This window comes from Toxorhynchites rutilus, chromosome 3, assembly GCF_029784135.1.
Source record: "Toxorhynchites rutilus septentrionalis strain SRP chromosome 3, ASM2978413v1, whole genome shotgun sequence".
Taxonomy (NCBI): domain Eukaryota; kingdom Metazoa; phylum Arthropoda; class Insecta; order Diptera; family Culicidae; genus Toxorhynchites; species Toxorhynchites rutilus.
In genome coordinates, this window is record NC_073746.1 from 327,295,943 (window position 1) to 327,315,038 (window position 19,096).

The following is a 19,096-nucleotide window of genomic DNA, read 5'->3' on the forward strand; positions in this document are numbered from 1 at the left end:
AACTTAGACACAATATATTGACTGCATTTTTTATGTTTTTTTTTTATTTATTTATAATGATACTACATCCCATTGAGAGATTAGATCTTCTTCACAATTTTTCGCCAATACTCCCGATCCATGGCTGCAGTTCTCCAACTCCCGGCTGCACCGATTCTTGCCAAGTCCTGCTCCACCTGGTCCAACCACCTCGCTCGCTGGGCTCCTCTCCTTCTTGTTCCTACCGGATTCGATGTAAACACCATCTTTGCAGGGCTGCTGTCCGGCAATCTTGCAACATGCCCTGCCCATCGCACTCGTCCAGCCTTGGCGACTTTCTGAATGCTGGGTTCGCCGTAGAGTTGCGCCAGTTCGTGGTTCATTCTCCTTCTCCATACTCCGCTTTCCTGTACACCACCGTATATTGTTCTGAGCACTCGGCGTTCGAAAACTCTAAGCGCTTGTGAGTCCTCTTCAAGCATCGTCCATGCTTCGTGCCCATAGAGAACAACCGGTCGAATTAGGGATTTGTACATGGTACACTTCGTACGGGGTCGGAGTTTGTTGGACCTCAAGGATTTGCGGAGCCCATAGTAGGCACGACTTCCATTGACAATGCGTCTTCGAATTTCACGGCTGTTGTTGTTGTCAGTTGTTATCAACGAGCCAAGGTAGACAAATTCCTCTACCACCTCGAGCTCGTCGCCGTCGATCACAACACTATTACCAAGAAGAACTCTGTTGCGATCAGCCCCTCCAGCTAGCATGTATTTAGACTTAGACGCATTGATCCCAAGCCCAATCAGCCCTGCTTCGTGTTTCAGTCGGGTATACAAGTCGGCTACCGTCGCATGTGTTCTTCCGATTATGTCCACGTCGTCGGCGAAGCAGATAAACTGACTAGACTTGTTGAAAATCGTGCCCCGCATGTTGAAGCCCGCTCTCGGCATAACACCTTCCAGCGCCACGTTGAAGAGCAGACAGGAGATTCCATCGCCTTGTCGAAGTCCCCTGTGAGTCTCAAATGATTCCGACAGCTCACCTGAGATCCGCACACTGCACCGCACACCGTTCATCGTTGCCTGAATCAGTCTTGTCAGCTTTCGGGGAAAGCCGTGTTCGTCCATGATCCTCCATAGCTGTCGTCGGTCGATTGTATCATATGCGGCCTTGAAGTCGACGAAGATGTGGACCTGATACTCGCGGCACTTTTGGAGGATCTGCCGCAGTGTAAAAATCTGGTCCGTCGTCGAGCAACCGGGCATGAATCCGGCCTGATAACTTCCCACAAATCTACTTACTATTGGCGATAGGCGGCGGAAGAGGATCTGAGACAAAATTTTGTAGGCACCATTCAGGATTGTGATGGCACGATAGTTCCCACAATCCAACTTGTCGCCTTTTTTATAGATGGGGCATATTACCCCGTCCTTCCACTCCTCCGGTAGCTGTTCTGTGTCCCAGATCCTGACTATCAACCGGTGCATACACTCTACAAGTTTTCTCGGACCTCCCTTGAAGAGCTCCGCTACGAGGCCATCCTTACCAGCTGCTTTGTGGTTCTTGAGCTGATTAATGGCCTCCTTAACTTCACCCATCGTCGGGGGTGGTACGTCGTCGTTGTTCATTGCACCGGTGTAGTCCTCCTCAACGCCGTCTAGGTCTCCTGTCTGCGCGCTGTTCAGGTGTTCATCGTAGTGCTGCCTCCACCTTTCGATCACCTCGCGTTCGTTCGTCAAGATGCCTCCTTCCTTGTTTCTGCACATTTCGACCCGCGGCACAAAGCCTTTGTGTGAGGCGTTTAGTTTCTTGAAGAACTTCCGCGATTCTCGAGAACGGTAAAGCAGTTCCATCTCCTCACACTCTTTCTCTTCCAGGCGGCGCTTTTTTTCCCGAAAGAGATGTGTTTGCTGCCTTCGTTTCAGTCTGTATCGTTCCACGTTTTGTCGAGTCGCTCGTTGCAGCATGGCTGCGCGTGCTGCATCCTTCTCGTTCAGGAGCGCTCGGCACTCGTCGTCAAACCATTCGTTCCGTTGTCCTCGTTGTTCATACCCGATGACGGTCTCTGCTGTGCTGCTAATTGCTGATTTTAAGGAGTTCCAGCATTCATCGAGGGGAACAGCATCCAGTTCGTCTACCCCCGGTAACGCAGCTTCAAGACGCTGCGAATATGTTGCAGCAACGTTCGGCTCCTGTAGTCGTCGTAGGTGGTACCGTGGTGAGCGCTGGTGTTTTATGTTATTGACGACTGACAGTTTAGAACGCAGTTTGACCATCACCAGGTAGTGGTCTGAATTTTTTATTTTATTTTATTTTTTATCTGTATTATAGTGACTTTCAACTCATTTGGCTGGTTCGTCACTTTTACTTCCATTTTTGGAAGAATGTCGTGAGTGAGAATTGAACTCGTGACCTTTAGCGTGAGAGGCATGGATGTTACCACTACGCCAGATCGCCTCCCTAAAGTGGTCTGAATCGATGTTAGCGCCACGATAGGTTCTGACGTCGATGATATCCGAGAAGTGCCGACCGTCGATCAAAACGTGGTCAATTTGTGTTTCTGTTTGCTGTGGTGATCTCCAGGTGTAACGGTATTGGAGGCTGTGCTGGAAGAAGGTGCTACGTATGACCATGTTCTTGGAGGCAGCGAAGTCGATAAGTCTTAGGCCGTTTTCGTTGGTTCGCTGATGTGCGCTGAACCTACCAATTACCGGTCTGAATTCCTCCTCCTGGCCGACCTGAGCGTTCAAATCACCGATGACGATTTTGATGTCGTGTTTTGGGCAGCGATCGTATTCACGCTCTAGCTGCGCGTAGAATTCTTCTTTATCGTCATCGGTGCTAGCTAGATGGGAGCTGTGGACGTTGATAATGCTGATATTGAAGAAGTGGCCTCTCATCCTCAATCTGCACATTCTTTCATTGATCGGCCACCAACCAATCACCCGTTTTTGCATCTCCCCCATCACGATGAAAGCTGTACCCAGCTCGTGTGTGTTGCTGCAGCTCTGATAGATGGTATATCCACCATGGAACGATCGCACCATCGAACCTTTCCAGCACACCTCCTGCAGCGCTACGATGTTAAAATTGCGGGCTCTCAATATTTCCGAAAGAATTCGGGTACTCGCAAGAAAATTGAGAGACTTGAAGTTCCATGTTCCGAGTTTCCAATCTCTAGTCCGTGTTCTTTGCGTAGGTCTAGTCCGATTGTCCTGTCTCGAATTTCTTTGTGAATTTTCCTGTGCGTTTTATTTTTACGGATGGCTTGCAGGGCCTGCACCACCCCCCTGTCTCGCCGGAGGACCGTCGTGCACAGCTCTTTTTAGAGTCCCCGCTTGCACGAAGACAGTGATCAGCCGCCCCTAACATGGGGATCAGACGCTGTTTTGAGCCGCACCTCCATGGTGAACAGACGCTCGGATAGGCCCCCTTCCCTGTCAGCATACGACCAAGATCCCACCGGGGTTGGTTACCCGATCTTCACTATGGTTACTCGTACCCCAGCCGGTACCACGGGGAGGTAGGGATAGGAGTTACTGGACAGGAAGCTAAGGACCACGAATGGGGTCTATTTTATGCCTGCAGGTACGCGAAGTACCGATGGTACGCTTAGTCCAGTCATTTACCAACCTATGTTTTATGTTTTATTCATGTTATATATATATATACAGCCATTCAATGTCAAACGGATATAGTGGTTCTCAGATTTTCGTGACTAGTGGTAGATTTGTTCTTGAAGGCAGTATTCTAGTCTAGAAATTTGAAAAAAATCATTTTTTTTTCCTTTATATTTCTGTAGTTTAGGCACTCAAGAATATACCCTAGAAAGAAGTTTTCGAAAATGCTATTATTTACCGAGTAAGAGCCATTTTAGTGATGCTGTACCTTACCTGCTACGGCCATAACAATGAACTTCAAATGCGTTTTTTCTCGAGACTAGTTTTTTAAACTGGTGTACACCATATCTCAAGCTTTACTTAACCGATTCACTTCGAATTTACATGGATACAATCTGCAGGCATCTCTCTATCGCATGAACCCCTAAAAAACCACATATTTTAAATTATACTATTTTTAAAAAATCGTGAAACGTAAGAAAAAACGTTTTGAACCGCATTTTGTTTTTCAAACGGCTGCCATTTTATCAAAAAAGATGTTTTCGACCTGTCCGAGGTTCATGCGATGACGGAATCTTTACTGATTCAGATTTTTTTTTGTTTCAGATAACCAGAAGGGCTGGAATCGTGCACGCCATGGTACAACTTTTTTTTAACCCTCTCACTTCATCAGCTCTTAGCTATCCTAGTTGTGAATAATTTGTTCGATTTTTGTTTTATTGTTAAAAAATAGATGGACGAATAATGATATAATGGATAGTAAATTTAATTTTTATTTTATTTTTACGGATCTCAGAAAAACGCTCGAAATTCGTGTCTCTACAGTAGAAGAATACCGCTTTAATACAAAAAATAGACCCGTATTTTTTTATTTTCCCGTTAGAATGCTCATTTCCTTTTTAGGGTGGTCCGAAAAAATCATTTTTCGCCTTATTTCCAAAAATGACTTTTTTCGGAAACTCATAACTTTTGAACTACTGGAACGATTCAGATGATCCATATATCAAATTAAGAAGAATTAGTTGTTATTTTTTAGAAAAATATTACACTTGCAAACAACATTGATTTTGTTTGCGTAATTATTGATTATATTTGTTTTTTTTTTGTTGTTTTCATGGCTTTGGGCTGGAGAGCGCTATAATTTTTATATTTTTCTTGAAAGCTGAGGTGTTTTCACATAACATATCCTAAAATCAAAGATGTATTTTTTTTCGTTCTTAAGTATTGATGTTTCAAAGTTAACCGATGGTTCGAAAAATCATTGTTCGCCTTTTCTTCCAAAAATGACTTTTTCAAAAAAAAAACATAACTTTTGAACTACTGGGCCGAATTAGATAATCGACATATGAAATTGAATCCAATGAGCTAATTTATTTTGGAAAAATATTACACTGACGAAAAAAAATCGGACTCTTGCCGCATAGATCTAGTCTAGTTGCATAGGAATATTGAACGAAGACTGAAAACACGTTAAATTTGAAAAATCATAACCCAAAAACTAAAAAAGATACATCTTTTTGGATGTTATGTAAAAAAAACTCAGCTTTCAAGAGAAAATATAAAAAAGTTATAGCGTCCTCTATCTTTACCCGAGGAAATTATGAAAAACTAACATAATCATCAATAATAACGAAAACGAAAATCCATTTTTTTCGAAAATTTAATATTTTTTCAAAGAAGGTTGAACCTCTACTGGGTTTCGCCGGGACACAGCTGGAAGCTTCGCCACCCTATGCTGCACGCCAAACATAGCATAAAAGCATGACTCGCTCCCCGAGAAGACGGTTTATGGATGAAATTGCGCGAGAGCGGGAGAATGACTGAGTGGGAGACAGGATGGTTTGTTTTGATTTTTCGATGTTTGTACTAAAAGGTGAGTGCGAAGGGAAACCCCTAGCCGATTCGACTTTGATTCGATCAGTTCACATGTAGGAAACACAAATTTGCACGTTTTGGGGTTTTGTCCAGTTTGCCAGTTGTTGAGCTACCGCAAAACATATGCGCTCACCTGAGGAGGGGGAGAGGACAAAGTATGTCCTGGGGAGGGCGTGAAGATTTGGTCTAAATATTTTTTTTGTTCGTTGGATATATTTTAAAAAGCACCACGATCAATTTCCGACGAGAAATCAAACAAGTTCTGGGAGGATGAGATTGTCAAGCTACGTGAAGTATTGTGGAACAGAACGTTGCCTATAAAACTGATTAAATGGATTTCTAAAAAATATGCGTTCTGTTTTGAACATGAACTCTTCACTAACCTTCGGATAATGGATGATTGTTCAATCATTATTATAACTAGAAATCGACTATAAACATGATACTGATATTGATAAAGCTGAAATGGCTAACATTTCTACGGAAAATATCAGGAAACAGTAATTGAATCAGATTGCAGAGTCATAACACATCCCATGTGCTACCAATTAACTAATAGTAGCAATCGATCCCTACTCCTCCAATTTATCGTGCAAAAACCCGACGGCGATGCACAACTGCAATTTCGATCCCTTCCTGGCTCAGACACAGATAAATCTAGTCGATGGGAGATAACGGTCATAGGTATAACACACAATCCTGTGGGTGTAGAAATAGAACACCACATGCACAAGCAGACGCCCTCACGCGGTTGGTCGCAATTCCAAACCGCAACAAATGGAGTGGGTAGCCAATCCATGGTTTGATGCACCGCTATAGTAAGGGTGAATGTTATTCTCACAATTCCACCCACGATTTACGTGTCTCCATCATGGAGATTGCAATGTTTAAATTATTCTAGAATTTCACTTGAATACACGTGGGTGTTTGTGAATATTATGCTCAAAAATCAAGGAAAAGTATTAATATGAAACTATCCTGCCTATCTCATAACCCAAAATTACACCTTCATTCAGTTCATTAACAGTTACTAAGAACGTAGGTTCTGAGTATTTCATTAAATTGAACAATTGTGGTTCACAGCAGAAACAAACATCCGTTCATCTGGTTTCCGACTGCTTCTTCGATCTCCTTCTGTTCAAAGCAAATGCACTAACGTACCAGCAACTGCAAATAGCCATCACTAAAGCAGTTACCGAGAGGCTCTCGTGCGTTCACATCCTGAGAATATGTTACCAACGGAAACCACCACTAGAAACAAGATTAATCTTGATTCGTTGTCCTTGTGCTGCTATGTGGTAACCAACATCCACTTGTTGTCCTACTAAATATGTTGCCCCTCGTTCTGCTCACTATGCAGCCCTCTTCTCTGAATGACCAAAGTTGTAGTTATTCATAACTTACATACTTACACATGGTGCTCATTTCCATCAAAAGCCACATGAGAAGCGTCCGGACGAGCATTCACGATGATTCACGTCACCTGGTCAAGTCTTGTCAACATTGAATTGTGTTCTACACCCAAGCTACTTTTGGGCCGTTTTAAAGCTAGCGATTGACCAGAAACGGCCAAGAAAACTAACCAACAGAAGAGGGATTGCGTTTCATAAGGACAACGCAACGCCACACACATCTGTAGTGACTCGCTAAAAACTCCGGGAGCTATGTTAGGAAGTTTTAATGCGTCCAACATATGGACCCGACACTAAGCGATTACCGGTATGCGGCCAAACTACTATCCGTTCATCACTATTCTAAAGTTATGAAACGGAATTCATATTTGCACCTTTAGGCTGTTTATATTCCTATCGAGAATGAGTGCGGTTTTCGAATCGGAAGAGCAACAACTGTTATATGTAAATCATTTATGAAACAAGAAAATTGATTCACGAGTCTGAGTAGGATATAAGAAAGAATTAACTTATAGTCTAGGGATACCATCTGTCATGATTTAGCAGGACATGTCCTGATTTTGAGATACTTTTGGGGCGTAACGATTGTGAGGCTGAGTGCTGCATATATAATTTATAAGTGTTGGTGGCTAATAGCGCTATGCTCATTTTGTCATTTTGTAGAAACAGAAGTTTGGAATCCATAATTTAGTTTTTCATTTTCGTCAAACAAATGTAGACTGCATACTTATATATTAATCTTACAATGTTTTTTGTTCAGCTGTTTCTTTTCAGCTGTTTTTTATTCAATGTTGTGTCAGTTAATTCGCAGTGCTGATTGTGTATATGCATCGTGCGATTGATAGGAGCGTTGTTTACATAATTTGTTCTGGATGTTTCGGTTAGAAACAAATTGCGTGTTCTTAGTTGACGCCCAGGTACATAGAAATTTAATGTTTCTAGTAATTCAGCTGATTGTACTCGTTGCGAGATTAGATCATTAACAAAAGAAAGCATTGCAGATGCTTGGCGTTCCTTCAGTGGCTGGATGTTAATGAGCATGCAGCGTGCTTCATATGAAGGAAGTGGAAATGAGGTCCAGTTCAACTTACGGAGTGCAAATAAGAGAAACTGTTTCTGGAATGACTCAATGCGTTCTTCATGTACGATTATACACGGGTTCCAAACGTTGTTACAGTATTCCATTATGGGCCTTACATATGTGATATACAAAACATTGATTGTGTATGAGTCCTGGAAGTTATGTGAGAAGCGTTTGACTAAGCTTAACACACTATCTGCCTTATTGATTACAGAGTTGTAAGGTAAAGTGACCAAATATCGTCCAGTTTTTTTTGACCTCAAAAACGAGGCACTTAAAATTTAGGGAAACGGGAAACGGGATTTAAGTTACTAGGGGTACTTCTACATCGCTTTCCTATGACCCATCAGAGTTTGAGGTCGAAATACTGAATAGTTTGACCACTGCGATTTTTTTTCTAAAAAAAGTCAAATTCGAAATTTTTTAAAAGCAGTGCCTAATATCGCCCACCAAATTTTTTATTAAAAAAAAAAGTAATACTGCAAAAAAAATACTGTTTATTATGATCTAAAGATTAAAAACTTAATACATGTTGTTTAAATAAGTGGTACACATGTAATTCTTCTTATTCGGTGCATCTTCAACGGCAGCATCACATGCTACATGAGCCCACTGGTAGCATTTACAACAGGATACCCAATCTTCTCCGTTATTTATTTATTTATTTATTTACACCGTCTTCGCTTAATTCGTACAGACTGATTGAATATTTCTTATTTTATCTCCTAATTCTACTAATAAATTCATGTTTCGACATTGTTAGATCAAAATCTTCCCCTACTTAATTGAACACGCGGAGACACGAGTCGAAAGGACTATTATGACCGTAGTTAGTTCTGTGGGAAGGGATAGCCAATAACGGTGAGTAACGTAGTCGTCTGGGAGGAACGTAAAACGGAATTCGTTCGAGCAGGGCGGGACAATCAATATTACCTTGCACTAAGTCGAATACGAGCAATCGTCGTTGATTTGTACGTCTGGCAGACAAAGTCTCTAAACTAATAAGCTGACATCGTTCTGAATAATGTGGTAGATTCTCTGGATCCCTCCATGGTAGCTCCCGCAAAGCAAATCTAATAAAAAAATTGTGTACCTTTTCAATCGCGAGAATTTGCGTTACCTGATACGGACACCAAATCGGAGCGGCATATTCCAATATACTACGTACCAACGAGCAATACAACGTCTTGAGAGCATAAATATCAGTGAAGCTAGAGACATCTCGACGAATGAATCCCAATACCGAAAATGCTTTGGCGGTGATTGTACCTATGTGCTCATTAAAACTAAGCTTGGAATCGAATTTAACGCCCAGATCACACACTGTCTGCACTCGTTCAACAGGATCAAGCCCAGCAAGTATCGACAATTGAGCGGATTGGTGCCACGAGTGAAGGTTATCACCTCACATTTGTCACTATTAACCCGCATACCATTATTGTCACACCATGTTATTATCACATTTAAATCGTTCTGTAAGGCTGCGAAGTCCATGGAAGATGAGACAATACGAAATAGTTTCAAATCATCCGCGAAAAAGAGGTTGAACGATGACAGCAGGATTCCCAGGTCGTTCACAAAGATGTTGAAAATCAGCGGACCAAGAACACTGCCTTGAGGTACGCCGGATGAAATGCACAATGATCGAGAGTAGGCAGAATTAACCATTATAGAAGCGGAGCGATCCGTCAAGTACGAATAAATCCACTCCGTGATCCATCCCGGGAAGCCCATGCGCTTCATTTTGTCAACAACGAGGATGTGTGGTATAGTATCGAATGCTTTAGCAAAATCGATATATATAGAGTCAATCTGTTTTCTTGATTCCATCTCGCGAGTCAGGGAGGATACGTAACACATCAAGTTTGTAGTTGTTGACCGGTGCTTTATGAAACCATGTTGGTTTTCAGAGATGAATGGCGAGACTGCGTTATAGAGAACGTTGTGCACCAATTTTTCAAAAACTTTGCTGAGGCTGCAAAGTAAAGAAACACCTGGATAGTTTGAAACGCGGTTACAGTTGCCAGTTTTGTGGATTGGTACAATGATTGCCATTTTCCATGCCGATGGAAATATCCGATCTTGTAGTGATATATACGAAATTGGTGCTGCTAGTGTAGCACTACATTTCTTCAAGAGCAATGGCGGAATGCCATCCGAACCAGAATCTTTCTTAACGTCTAGATCCTCAAGAGCCTTTAGAACTTCGGATGTGGAAAAATGATCAGGAAGGTCGATATCATAAGACGGCAGATGAGCGTAACAATCATGGCGTTGTACCGGGGATCCTTTGCTGAATACACTTTCAAAGAACGTAGCGAAGAGGTCTGCTGCTTCTGTGTTGTTGTGAGCATTCACTCCATCGTAGCTGACGTTATGTGGGATTCGGTTATTTGAATTTCGTTGCTTGACGTAATCCCAGAAACGTGAGGGGTCTTGCTTAACACTTGCTTGGATCCTTGACACATAATTCTCGTAGGTTGATTGGAGTAATACTTTGTAGGATACATCCAATTGACGAAGATTGGCTCTGTCGTCGTCAGATCGTAACAGAAAAAACCGTTTGCGGGATTTTCTGAGGTTGTTGCGCATATTGCGCAAGTCCGGTGTCCACCATGGTATGTTGAAACTTGAGCTAGACGATGGTCTTCTTCTAGGTACATGATCGTTTATTGTTCTCTGCAGTTTGTCGTAGAACGTCGCCACTATCTCGTCTAATGATCCATCCTGCAGTAGCACTTCCCAGTCGACATCACCAAGTACCAATTTTGATCCTCGGAATAGAATTTCTCACAAAATTGGCATCCCACATCGGCATCTTCATCATAATCTTCCTCTGATGATGCGTAGGGAATTTCACTTTCAGATTCTGACGAAGAGGAAGGATTGGGAGATGGTGCTCGTTTTTAGCGTTTCACAGGCTTCTTCGAAGTGGTTTCTTGCGCAGTTTTCTTCGCTAATTTCACTTCTTTTTTCTTTTCGGCTTCCTCCAATTTCTTGCGTTTTTTTCGAGTGTTTTTTTTTCTCAGCCTCCTCCAACTGCTTGGCCTTTTTCTGCAACCGCATCATCTTTCTTATTAAAATGTTTATATGTTTGTTTGTAACATGTTTGTCTGTAGCGCTGACCTACATAAATAGAAATTTGACCCCCTTCCTGTTGACCGATTGATCTGAAATTTGGAACACATTTATCTCTGTAGTAATTATAAAACTGCGTATTTCATGATCTTAAAAATCCAAGATGGCGGCCGCTACAAAATGGCGGACTACATATTTTCTCAAAACCTCATCAATATGGGTTTTCCTAAACCCCATTAATATGGGTATCAAATGAAAGGGCTTGACTAGTAGAATACGATTATTTAAGAAAATTGCAAATCCACGATGACTGCTCCTACAAAATGACGGACTACATATTTTCTCAAAACTTCATTAATATGGGTATCAAATGAAAGGGCTTGACTAGTAGAACACAGTTATTTATGAAAAATGCAAATCTATGATAGCTGCCACTATCAAATGGCGGGCTGCATTTCTTCTCAAAACCCGATTAATATGGGTATCAAATGAAAGGACTTGAATAGTAGATCACACGAGATCATGAAAAATCCAAATCCAAGATGGCCGCAATCACAAAGTACCAATTTACTTTATTAAACGGTTTCATATAGCTTGAACTGTTCGTATGCATGTTTGTATGTCTGTAGGATTGTCCCACATTAATAGAAATTTGACCAATAGGAACTGACCGAATTCATAAAATACATTTATCACTGCTGTCATTTTAAAACTGCTTATTTTGAAAAATACAATTTGGCCGCCGCTACAAAATAGCTGATTCCATATCATCGAACGAACTCAACTTGGAGAACACACTATGTATTTTCTACAATCCACTCAATATCGGTATCAAATGAAATTTTTTGACTGATAGAAAATACTACAATGGTTTTATTGTAGAAAAATATTCTAATGAAACAGATAATGTACTAAAAACTAGAAAATAAAATAAGTAAGGAAACAAACAAACTCTGAAACGATTTCATCATGAGAATAATTGATCTAACTTATGTCAAAGAAAGGAACCATATGTCAATTGTTCCCCTTCTACAAAGTCTTCCGTATATTTGCGACCGAAATTATAATCAGGATATCGCTAATGGAATTAAGGAGATCCGAAACCTGGATTTTAATGACTTCACCGTAAACGAACGCAAGGAGGCTTATTTCTTTTGGGGTAAAATTTTGTCACTAAAGAGGAATGACAATAATTTTGCTTTTCTTAAATTGAGAAAAAAATATTCCAACATTTCTGGTTCTGCCGCATTCCTCAGCAACCGTTGAATGATTGTTTTCAGCATACAATTTTAACAAAACAAAACTAAGAAAATAGAGCAGGAACAAAAACTATGCGAGGAATTCTAGCTTCCGAAAACTAGGTACACATTCAACCGTCAGGATGAGTCAGAATGACACAAAAGTATAATCTTAAAATACATGAAATGCTTACGATACGTATTAACGCCACCGCAGCGTAAGTTTAATTATGATATATTCAGAGGGTAATGTTATGGTGGGCGAAGTCCTCGTCTAACGAGGATAAAGAAATGAGACGGCGAGGATAAAGACGCAATCCGAGTCGGTCGCCAACCCGCCCTCGGAAGTGGTTCGAAAAATCCCTTTTTTCACTTATTTCCAAAAATGATTTTTTTTTTCAAAAATTAATAAATTTTGTATTACTGGACCGATTCTAATGATCGACATATCAAATCACGGGGGTCTCCGTAGCCACATCGGTTGCGCGTTCGCTTAGTAAGCGATCGATCGTGAGTTCAAAACTCAGGGCCCTCATTGACCATCTTTGTGTTGTTATAGAATAACTACGTCCACGCAACAATCATCAGCGATGGAGATCGATCCACGGACGAAATAAGATCGATTCATCCATACAACTGCTCTGCTCTGCATGACACATCGGGCTGCTGTTCTATAAATAACTCAACAATGATCAATCAACTGTCTCCGCTGTCCGGTGATCCAACTGGATAATGGAAGAACAGAAAGAATACTCTTACGCCTAAATGGCTACTGTGTGAATGTACCATATGTAATGGTATAGAAGGAACACTGGCGAATGGCAACTGTGTAATGTGCTAATTATAGATATGATAACCATGTGACATGTACACGATTAATATTCGGCTCTGTTACAGCTAAAATGCTAATGAGCCTTAAATAAATAAATGGGATATAAAAAAAATCAAATCACAGCCAATTATTTCGTCTTTTTAGGAAAAATACTTCAGTTGCAGAATGTTTTATTTCCGTTATTATTGACTATATTTGTTTTTCATGGTTTTCATGGTCTCATGGTCTGCAACTGAAGTATGTTTCCTCAAATAAAGATGAGGTGATTGGTGAATGTGTTATGGGCAATGTCCACTTGTGCTTCACAAGTAAACGAATTTTTTTTCGTAGAATACCATAACCAAGTATTTATTTTACTTTTCTGATATAATTTTTATCATGTTTTTTGTATTACAAAGCAATAAATAAAAAACCTCTTCATTTATTTACTTTTATGGTCCATAGGAAAAATATTTCCCATGAAATTATACGAAACCTGTGCACCCTGCTATGTTTTTCTGGTGATATTCTCTTATTTTACACCCACAATAGCTAAAATATTGTGTTGTATTGGCATATTTAGTATTGGACATCCTATGGTCCTGAAAGGGTAAACCATATTATCTACCGCAAATCCACTGGCACGGAATAAAGTGATATAAATAGATGTCATTGAACTGGGGCGCTGATTAATTTGCCCAAGAGAAGACAGTCATAGTTTAATGCAATTCTTCAGTGCTCATTGATTGGTCCATATGAATAAGAGGCTTTTTGAGGACAGATATTGTAAGTTGTTGAGATTTATGTGGAGCGAAAGATTGACCCTCTCATCTCATCTTGAAATTCAAATTTCATATTTCATTTTGAAATCTAGAAGGCGCCATGCGTTTGAATTCCCAAAATGGTGAACGATAGCATTCGTATTTTGATTCAGAAGGAATGTGCCCCTCAGAGCAAAAACGACACGGAGGAATTCTAAAACTATTTTGTTTTACTATCAGATACAAAAAGGTCAACATTCAAAGAAAAGGGGAAAAGCTATGATTTAATTAGTTAATTAATTCGAGGCAGATGGAGTTATTATCTGTTCTGGATCGAATTGAATTTTGGGTTCGCACCCAGAATTCAAGCTGCAAATTGATTCTCATTGATGTGGTTGATTTATGGGTTTGAATTCATCTTACGGTGTTGTTTGTGTAAGCTAAAGGGAATTTTGAATGCATTTTCCTTTCATCTGTTTTTTGTTAAAGTTTCTCGTTATCTCACAAAATTCACATTGTAGTTTAACGTGCAACAACCTAACAGTTGTGCGGATCATGGTTAATGACATAGGATTAATCAACATGACCGTTAGACTCTATCCAACTGCAGTTGCCCACCTTCACTGTGACTGACCAGCTTATATTGACTTCAACTCAGCTTCTCTACAAAAACCAGATCGATTGAACTATAAAGAAACACTCACATCAGATGACAAACGGTCGGGGCTTCGAAATATGTGACTCATAGTCACGTAGATGGTATTAGCCATCAATTTGCCATCGAAACTAACCAGAAGCTATCGGTGTTCATCCCCTTCGACGTTTGGAAGACCGTCGCTATATTGAGAACCGATGGGGATTCAGTGAAATGCAACCCCTCCACTACACTACAAGCACACGTATAGTTTTGCCGGATGCATACCTTCGAGATACGGTTTCATAGGTATCACTATTGGACCGACCAGGGCAGATAATAGATGCGGCCCCCGTTGGTAGCGCAGATGTTGTGGTTCGCCGCCCATCAATTTCATGATAATCTGCATTTTGGTTTGAGGAAGCTACGTGCCCACTCTTAGTGGATGCGACTTTGGGCACATTGCCGCTGGCAGTGGTGAAATTGAGTGATAAATGTCACAAGCCTGAGATAATTGCCATATGTTTGGTCCAATTTCGCAAACGGGTTTTCCTTGTTGACTTTAGTTCGAAGGAAAAAATTGTTGAGTCTTTTTGCACTCCTGCAGCGAGGATATACAATAATATTATTCTTTGAATTAATTTACCCTTCTCCGCGCACATTGGAATTTTTAAAAAATGAAATGGAACGTGAACGTTCCTTCACTTCAAAATTAAATCGATATAATACAAAGTGAAATATTTATTTATGACTTGCAAGTATTTCCATGTGTAGATAATTTGTTTAATTCCGCAGCATAATCTCTCCTAATTAATGCAGCCACGAGAATATATGAACTAAGCTTCCTTTCTCACTGAACATTCCGAAAAACGCATTACGAACAAATCCTGCCAGTATAACTGCAGCTGCGGGCTTGATCCAAATTGAGCAATTTCATCGATTTGGTCAGGATTTATAGCCCGTAAACTACCACTTAGCCCGGCGTCAGAGCAACGGCGAAGAAAGGGTGCACACGGATGATGGAGAAGTCTCCGACGCTTCGTCGTTACCCCATCGATTAGGAGGGGGCGGATAATCGGGATGAATTATGTGGCAATAAATAATGCTGTTACAGTGTAATGGGAGTTATGCTCTTTTTCTTTGCGCTCTGAAGGTGTTGGATTGAGATGTATTTAAGGAGTCGTGGAATGAGCGGTGGTAAGAGAACGCATATTGAGATTTATAACATTGTTGGGACTGAATGGGGTATGAAACAGAGGAAAATCTGTGTTATCGTTGAACATTGTGAAGAACTGTACAGCTGTTTTCCTTGGAGATTAATTCATATATGGGACGTATTTTGAATTTATTATTGAAAACAAGAAAAATAACTCAATTTTTGAAATTTGATTTCTTTTTAATATTAAGTGTTATGAAAAATATCTAAACATATAAACAATTTTCTCTAAAACTACATTTTTTTCATAATACAAGAGAATTTTTTTTCGAAATCGTCTAGAATTCTACGTGATCTCAGCCTACGCGAGCGTTAAACAATGATTTTACATCATCATTACATCGACCCGTATGTTACCTTGTGGTTTCACTCATTTCACACATAGAAATTGAGTTCGAACGTTGTGTAATATTACCATAGTAAGAGAGAATTTTTTTTATTTTACTTATTATTATTTATTATTTGATTCAAATTTTCCGATTTTAACTGTTCATATTGGCTGTAAAATAGTGTATATTCTAATCAAATTCCAATTAAACAAAGGGCATTAACCTCCAGAAGAGTGATTGTCTCACATGAACCTTCCGTGTTCTGGAAAATTATTTAAGCTGCTAGTATTGAATCATCAGTGAGAATGAAAATATGTGCTCTAACAAATTTAACATTTCATAGAATTGTTATAATAATTATACTTTATCTACAACACAACTGATACACATGAATCACAAGTAGTCGTCAGGCCTTAGATGCTTGTTCTGGAAAGTCATCAACATCCGAAACAGAAGAAAAATATGATGAAACCGTAGTACGGGGTGGCGCATAAGTCACGCAACCAGAGCTGCGATTTGTCGTGAGAATCAAGTGATGGTACTCACACAAAGATAATCAACAAATTTTGTACTGCGATTATCTTTGGTGACCATCCCAAAGTCAGTCCAATAGTGTGAGAAGAGTATTATCACAACACTAACACGTGGTGAGCTTCTATTTGACAGTAGAAATAGTAGTTTTTAGCGGCACTTCGCCGATTCTACGTAGTAATACACGTGTCATTTGTACTAGTACTTAGTTTGTGGAATAACACGTCTTGCGTATCCCCTCTATTCCGGCTCCCGATCGGGTTTGAAATTAGCAAAATGATGCATTTTGTAACCCGTTCGACTTCGATTTTTTTTACCAAATTTGTTTCTCATCATTGCAAGGATACTAAATCTGCAGACATGTTCGCAATTTTACTGATATTTAATGTCCTGTCTATCCTGTTGCAAACTTATATTTTCAGTTGCAGACTGTAGGGATATGGTATTTCTTCTCTTTATGACTTGATTCCCTGCGCTTAAAACTCCTTTTTTCAAACATTACTTTGCTATTCTCGCGGTTACAAAAGTATCTGCATCTCAGATTTCATCAACATTTCAGATTTTTGTCGAAGATTTTCAAAAAAATCATCTGTCATCTCTGGAGGTGATGCATTTACTCTGACAAAGGCCAACACGAAAACAACAAGTCACCAAGTATTTTTGTATTATACATCAAATATTTTTGTGTACAATGGCTCTCTGAGTTGACCGCTACCGCTCGCGCCAGCTGTCCAAACTGGACTACAAAACGCAAGTTGCGCATCTGATTAATCTTCGCTCCCAGGGAGACTTCCCGCATCTCATGTTATACGATCCTTCCGGGCCAGTAAGAAAACTCGCATCATGTATCTGCTGTGGAAACTTTACCAACCGGGCGTGGAACGGCTACGCAATGAAATAATAAACTTCACAACGCCCTCGAACCGGGAGGTGGAAATCAGTATCATCAGCAGTAATTACCACATCGAGTTGAATTCATCGGTTACCGGGATATATGACAGGGTGGTCCTGTCGGATTTGATCAATCAAATTGATCCCAGCGGGTAGAGTGAATATGAGACTCGTCTTGTCCGTGGTGGATTAGCTGACCAAAGATACCCAGGATGCGCTGAGAAGAACCATTGAAAAGTATGTGTCTAGGTGCAGATTGATTTTGTGCCCCAATTCTACTTCGCGGGTTATTTCCGCGGTGAGAAGTCGTTGCTTGGGAATAAGGGGGCCGGCTCTATCTTAGGAGGATATTCTTAAAATTTTGAATGTAATATTGTGATTTGTTTGTTTGTTGAATGTAACAACACTATTTGCATTTCAGCACATTCCTTCGGAGAAAAGAATTACGCTACCCTCATGCTGGAAGCTTGCAAGGTACAACAGTAACCGTTCACGGTCAACTAACAAGTACCGGAAATTGACTGGCAAATATTCCATCGAGAAACTGCCAATCAGATTGTCCTCGAACAAAGTCCACAGAAGCTGGAGGGGGTGAGCGAACGGCTATACGAGCTGCTATTTCAAGGCGTTCTATCGAATGTTATAATCTTGGTACCGAATCTGGTTTAAAATTGCGATATGAGTCTGAAGACGCAAACATTGAATTTTGCCGGGCATTATGAACACTGGATGCAGCAAGGAAGCAAACATATATTCCATCTGGACGTGTTCGTGGCGCAGTTTGTAACACTGTATAAGAAGTTTCTCAATAAAGCCTCAATGGAAGTGGATGATTTTCGAGCGATTCTTTAAGATCGCAATTTTCTTTCGTTTTATAAAAAAATGAATTTTTTGTATTCATCTCACGTTTATGAACTAAACTTCAATAGTTCTGGTAAGGCTTAACTCTAAATAAAAAAAACGCCTTGTCGGTTTTCAATCGGATCATTTTCATGATCTGCAAATAATTATGAAATGGTAAATTTATCAATTTACTTAAATACCATTTCATTCAAATAATGGTTTTGACTGCACCATGTTTATTTGAAAATTATATTTAATTTAACTTTTAAAATTATGACACCATAATCTTTTTTATTATAAATGTTTGTTCATTTTAACTGCAAGAAATAAATACTCGAATACTAAAAGACAATTGTTCGAATGAATCGAATATTTACAAATGGCCCCACGATTAATCGATAATCGAATAAACGGAAAATTTAGACATCTCTAACAATAACAACAACTTCTACTTCAACAAACAAATCTAAACCAAGGAAAGTGAAGTGGAAGGTAAAACGTAATGTCAGAATTGCCGTTCGGACGTATCCCGTAAGTCTGAATAAATCATATCACATTAGCCGAGTCAGCTGGCGGAAGCATATGCATAAAGGTTACTAGGTTACTATTTTCAACGACAACTGTTTATTTATTATACTGCTTCAAATACCTTCGACGAAATCAAATGTAACCATACCAACGTAAGTAATAACATAAACAAATCCAAACCTTTCGTCTTGCCATTCCTCATACGTCTTTTCTAAATAGTGTAAATTACGAGCCACCTGTTAACTCCACCTTCTTGATCTAAACAACCG

General features: G+C 40.0%; 1 pseudogene; it reads left to right on the forward strand.

Annotated features, from left to right (window-relative positions):
- The first annotated feature begins 17,256 nt into the window (after positions 1-17,256).
- On the forward strand, positions 17,257-18,287 carry LOC129778023 (replication factor C subunit 3-like; annotated as a pseudogene).
- Positions 18,288-19,096: the final 809 nt, after the last annotated feature.